General features: G+C 50.8%; 1 protein-coding gene across 2 annotated transcripts in view; it reads left to right on the top strand.

The window, feature by feature from the left end:
- FBXO46 (F-box protein 46) overlaps positions 1-5,862 on the top strand; it is a 40,076-nt gene that overhangs the window by 22,510 nt on the left and 11,704 nt on the right. The window contains exon 1 of one of the 2 annotated variants that reach the window (XM_021094574.2): positions 1,669-1,745. The exons of the other annotated variant lie outside the window; for it this stretch is intronic. The gene's annotated coding sequence lies outside the window, so the exon portion shown is untranslated. Of the gene's footprint in view, positions 1-1,668; positions 1,746-5,862 lie in introns of those variants that run through there. 2 annotated transcript variants of the gene reach the window in all.

Here is a 5,862-nt window from a genome sequence, read left to right as displayed (position 1 = left end):
AAAGTGCCGGCCAATCAGGGCTCGCTCAGCTACCCGCCTTTTCCGCAGGCACCGCCCTGCCTGGCCACGCCCCCCGGCCACTTCCTGAGTCCCGGGCTGAAGTAGCCTAAACAAGAGGCGGGGTCTCCTAACCGCCAACCCTTAGCCAGAGAGACCTGACCAGTCTCCCTTCCTGCCCTCTGGTGTCCCTTCTCCCCCTCATCCCTCTAGTGCATGTCTAATGAGGGCCTACTCTGTGCCTGCCAAGCACTGCGCTGGAAGTCGGGAATTTAGCCGCGATCTTCCCAGTGCAGGCTCACAGAGTGTGAGACTAGTGAGGCAGAGGCTGCATTAAAGGGCCATAAACAGAAAAGATTCAAAGAGGAGGGCCACTGGAATCGGGCCTTAGTGGCAGTTCACCGCTTGAAATTATGTTCTTTAATATAGCCGACTCTCTCTTTTAGAAAGTTCACTCTTATGGCTCATGAGGAGGATGGGCAGGAAAACATAGCTTAAGGGGAGGCGATCTAGCAACCTAGTGGAGAGTAGAGATCCTGGTGTCTAAAATATTTCAGTTCAAATCATTTTCTTGCTGTGTTGCCATGGAGAATATGCTCAATCTCTTTCTGCCTTAACTTTTTTTTTTTTCTTTTTCTTTTTAGGGCCGCACCCGCGGCATATGGAGGTTCCCAGCCTAAGGGTAAATTGGAGCTGCAACTGCCACAGCCACAGGAACACGGGATCTGAGCTGCGTCTACCACTTACAGCACAGCTCACCTACACCACAGCTCACCGCAACGCCGGATCCTTAACCCACTGAGCGAGACCAGGATCGAACACACATCCTCATGGATATTAGTCCCATTCATTTCCGCTGTGCCACAGTGGGGACTCCATCTTTCTGCCTTAACTTTTATATATTTGGGATAATTCTTACTGGGGTTCTCTGCAGTGTCTGGCATAAAATTAGCATGCAATACATTTTTACTCAACACTTATTTCCATTGTCCTGGGTGCTTGTACAAGATACACAAAGGGGCCTGTCCTCTTGGAGCTTCTATTATAACTATGATGTGCACAAATGTCTAATGCATCTGGTTTTCCTCCATCCTAAGGCTTAATTCCCATACTTGTAAATTAGGTGGTGGTAAGAAAACCAGGGGGAGTTCTCTTGTGGTGCAGTAGGTTAAGGATCCAGACTTGTCACTGCAGCGCCCGGGTCGCTGCAGCTGCATGTGTTCGATCCCTGGCCCGGGAAGTTCCATGTGGGGTAGGGGTGGCTCCAAAAAAAACCAAAATAAAACAACCCAGGAGGAAAAATGGATGGGAAAGTGAGAAAGGCGCTATTAATTAACACGTAAATAAGTTTAAGTAAATCGATAAACTGGTTCTTTCCCAACTCTCCACCCCACACAAACGCCCCTTTTAAATTTTCTCAATTCCGTTTCCAAAAGCCCAGGGCCAAAATGGAGGAGACTGCACTCCATTTCCCAGCGGGCTTGGCGTGGGCGCTCTCTGCGCCTGCGCTACCAGGCACACACGCTCTCTGTCTCCCGGGAGTTAGAGTCATTCTTTTCCTGAGCCCGCCCAGTTTGCTTCTTTCCCCACCTCCAAGCTTGACCGTGCTGCCTTCCGGGAGTTGTAGTCTGCGGCCTCCCGGACTCCAATTCCCAGCGGGCTTCGGGGCGGGAACCCGGAAGGGGAGGTTGGAGAGGAGCGAGTGGGGGAAACCCGCGTAGCCGAGGGAGCTGCAGCGCGGGGAGATGGTGAGAACGCTGAGCTGGGGCCAGGGGCGCTTGCGAACTGGGGCGGGCGTTTGGGACCCGGTGGCGAGAGGGAAGAGGCAGGAGCTAAAGAAGGGGCTGGATGAGGGGAGATCGTTTGGGGGATGGGATTGGGAGAAATGGGAGCCGGAGAGAGTAGTAGAAGAATGGGGGTTGGGGATGGGTCTTGAAGATGGGGAGAGAGTCGAGCTTTGGGATTGATTGTAAGGGAGCTCAGAGCTGGAGGAAGGAGTCCCGAGTTGGAGAAGGGGCTGGGCGTCCAGACAGAGGCACTGAAGGGGGCAATTTCGAGGGGTTTAGCCTAGGGGATGTTGAAAGGCATTAGGAGTCAGTGCTAGATGAATGAGGGGGTCTGGAGGCTCCGGAGGGAGAGGCCAGCTGTGGATGCCGTGGGTTGGAGCCTCTGGATCGGATTGGGGGCAGGAGGACAAGCTGAGATGGTAGAAGAGAGAAATCAATGGTAGAGTGGTGTGTAGGTTAGGACCCGGGACTGTGGGTGGGGTGAGGAGCATGAGATTAGGGGCCTGCATGTAGCGATAGTTTACTTAGCCCAGCCAGAGACTCCCGATAACTGGACAGTCACAGAACTGTAGGATGATATGGCCAGAAAGGGCCATCGAGACAACCTTTTGCACTCACATTTCTCTAATGGGATTTAGAAAAGTGTAGTGGTTTATGTGTACAGACGGTCCAGCACTCAGTTCTTTTCTTCTGCCATTCCTTTGCGACCTGGGCAAGTGTCCCCTCTCTATGAAACTCAGTGCCCTTATCTGTATCGTGGGAACAAAATGCCGCTGAGAAGAGAGGAGGCTTGCATCCCAGAGCTGTTGGTGGGAAGTTCCCTGCTCCAGGAATGTGACTGGGTCACAGGTGCTAATGGATTCCCTCTTTTTCAGCCCAGCCCCAGGGGCGTTTTCTCAAACTCTGGCACTGATCTGGGCACAGCCCCGCTCAGAAGCATGCAGGGGTTCCCCACAGTCAACTCCAGCTCACACTAATTGTTTAGGAAGTGCCTGGCCCTGTTCGTAGTTGTTTGTATTAACTCATTTGATTCTGACAACACCCCTTAAGTTGTCTCCATCCTACAGAGAGGAAGCAGAGGCACAGAGAGGTTCAGCAACTTTTCCAAGGTCAGCCAGCATGAGTGGTTGACTCAGGAGTCCAACCTCGGCATCCTGGCTCAGAGTCCGTGCTCTCAGCTCTGTAATACAGTCCCCTTTCCTGGTACTGAAGTGTCATGAGTAGGGCAGAGACTTGAGAACTGAAAGCAGTCTTCAGGTTGAATTTTATTTATTTATCTATGTATTGGCCCCACCCTTGGCATCTAAAAGTTCGCCGGGGCCAGGGATCGAACCCCCACCACAGCAGTGACCTGAGCCTGCTGCAGTGACAATGCCAGATCCTTCACCCACCGGGCCACAAGAGAGCTCCTCAATTTGAATTTTAGTTCTACTCCTTACTTACTGTGTGACCTTGAGTAAGTCTTTGAGCGGCTCCTCAACTGTAAAGTGGGATCAGTAACCCTAGGATGGTTAGAGGGTTTGGGGAGGGAAGCAGGTCACGTGCTTGGAGTACGCGCTTGATACGTATGAGTTGTCTTTTTTTTTGAATGGCAATGAGAAACTCAGACTTGAGAGAGGGCGGTAGTGAAGGACCAGTGAGGAAAACATCAGCCAGGCTGCCTTCTAGTTCTCTACCCCTGGGCTCCTAGGTCCAAGGGTCACTCCTTGAGGGGGTGCTCAGAAATTCAATCTGTCCCCATTCCCATTCCTAGCCACAGCCAAAGATAAATAATTCACTCGCCCATGCCCAGCCTGGCCCAACTCCAGGTATTTCAGTGAGCAGGAACTATTTCTAACAACTGTGTGGGTTTTCTGCCCCCCCCCACCCTTTTGGTCCTTAGGACTTCCCTGGGCAGTGTGGCAACTTTCTAAGTCATTTTGAAATGGGCTCATTTGTTGTGAGGCTTCCTGAGTTGACCCATAAGGTCTCTGACTCTGATAGGAGAGCTTAGGGTGAAAAGCATTGGCTACAGATAGGCCCACATTCATATCCCCACCTCTGCTGCTGTGTGTCCTTGGCCAAGTTGCATTCCCATTGCTGGGTCTCAGTTTTCTCGTATGTAAAATGGGACCACCTTCCAACCACGAGGCTCTTGTCAAGGGTCGATGTGGTAACATGTATAACGTGCCTAGTGCGTAGTAAGCCTTTAACAAGTGTGAGGTCTTTTGAATAATTTTGTTTCTCCAAGAAAAATGTATTGCGCACGTGCTCCAGAACCAGGACACCCAGAGCCGAATCCTGACTCCCATCACCCACCTGCTCTGTGACTTTGGGCAAGTCCTTTAACTTCTCTGGGCCTCGGTTTCCTCTTCTGGAGAATTGGGGGTTCACCCCCTGCGTGTTGCTAGGGTACTACTATGTGCCAGGGCTTGTACCAGGTTCAGGCCAATACCTGGCCCTTGGGGAGCTTGCTGTTGTCATAACACTGGGGCAGTTTTACAGCTCTGGTGGCATTTGTGTTCTTTCTTCTGGATTGGGTGTTTCTATCCCTGCTTCATTTTCAGTCCCTTGTGCCAGCTTTGCCTGGTGGTCATTGCTTTCCTGGATTTTTAACATTTTATCCCCTGGTCTCAGTGAATTATCTGAAAATCTGTTGGTTTGGAGAAGAGTTGCCAACTTCTTCCTCATCCCTGTACCTGTTTGTCACATCTGGGGTGACGTGACACTTTTTTTCCCCCCTTTCCTTTGTTGGTTTGTCTTAGAAATTGTGTCTCCTTTCCAAGTGATTTTGCCTTTTCTTCAAATCTTAAATGTGTTTGCAGCCTGTGCTTATCTTACTCATACAAAATGATATTTTTACCATTTCTAATGGTATATTTCTGGCAGCTCTGGTAAAGCTGTATTATTCCTAGGAGTTCCCTGGTGGCTCAGTGCGTTAAGGATCTGGCATTGTCACTGCTTTGGTGAGGGTTTAACCACTGGCCTGGGAACATCCACATGTCTTGGGCGCAGCCCCCCCCCCAAAAAAAGGTGTATTATTTCTAAAAGTACAGGTTTTCTAAAATGCTTATCTTGCCACTTGCTCTTTGATACTCTCCTGACCCTTCAATTAAGATCATAACTCCCAGAGCTCCTGCTGTGGAGCAATGGGGTCGGCAGCATCTCTGGTGTGCTAGGACACGGTTCAATCCTTGGCGCAGCACAGTGGGTCAAGGATCTAGTGTTGCTGCAGCTGCAGATTAGTCACAACTGCGACTCAGATCTAACCCCTGGCCTGAGAGCTCCATATACCATGGGGCGGCCAAAAATTGAAGAAAAAAAAAAAAGAAAGGGAGTTCCCGTTGTGGCGCAGCAGAAACGAATCCCACAGTATCCATGAGGATGTGGGTTCCATCCCTGGCTTTGCTCAGAAGGTTGAGGATTCAGCCTTGCCGTGAGCTGTAGTGTAGATTGCAGACAGGGCTTGGATCCCAAGTTGCAGTGGCTGTGGTGGAGGTCGCAGACGTGGCTCAGATCCTGTGTGGCTGTGGCTGCGGTATAGGCCGGCAGCTGTAGCTCTGATTCGTCCCCTAGCCTGGGAACTTCCATATGCTGCAGGTGTGGCCCTAAAAAAAATTAAAAAAAAAAGATCCTAACTCCCACTTTCCATTCCTGATCCCCTCTACTTGCTGTATTTGCTTCCCTGCAGCACCTTGAATTTGACTCTTTATTTTCCCCTCTCTCCGATCCTGGAGGACAAGGATTTCCGTCTCCAGGCCCCTGCGTATTCCCTGCTGCCCAGACCAGTGCCTGGCCCAGGGTAGCTGCTCTGTAAATACCGCTTAGTTACTAGGTGAGCCCCAGGACCCAGTGATAACAGAGGGATGGCCATATGCTGATTAGTGTGAGGGATTCCGATCGGTTTCATTTCAGAATGTGAAATAAAGAGGACGTCTTTGGCTCGGTCCGTGGCGGTCAGACTCTTCAGTAGTCTCACCTTTTCTTCATAATCCTGGCACTTTCGTACTGGCCTCTCCTGGGTGCCTCGCTGGCCCCGAGATCTCAGTGACTCATCAGCCAGCCCTTGGGTGGGTGCCATTATTATCTGTGTTTTACA

The sequence above is a fragment of the Sus scrofa genome, chromosome 6 (genome assembly GCF_054392235.1).
Source record: "Sus scrofa isolate SSC_HxYL_T2T_F1_AM1 chromosome 6, Sscrofa_HxYL_maternal_Yorkshire_Landrace_v2.0, whole genome shotgun sequence".
Taxonomy (NCBI): Eukaryota; Metazoa; Chordata; class Mammalia; order Artiodactyla; family Suidae; genus Sus; species Sus scrofa.
This window is presented reverse-complemented; position numbering and strand designations above follow the sequence as displayed.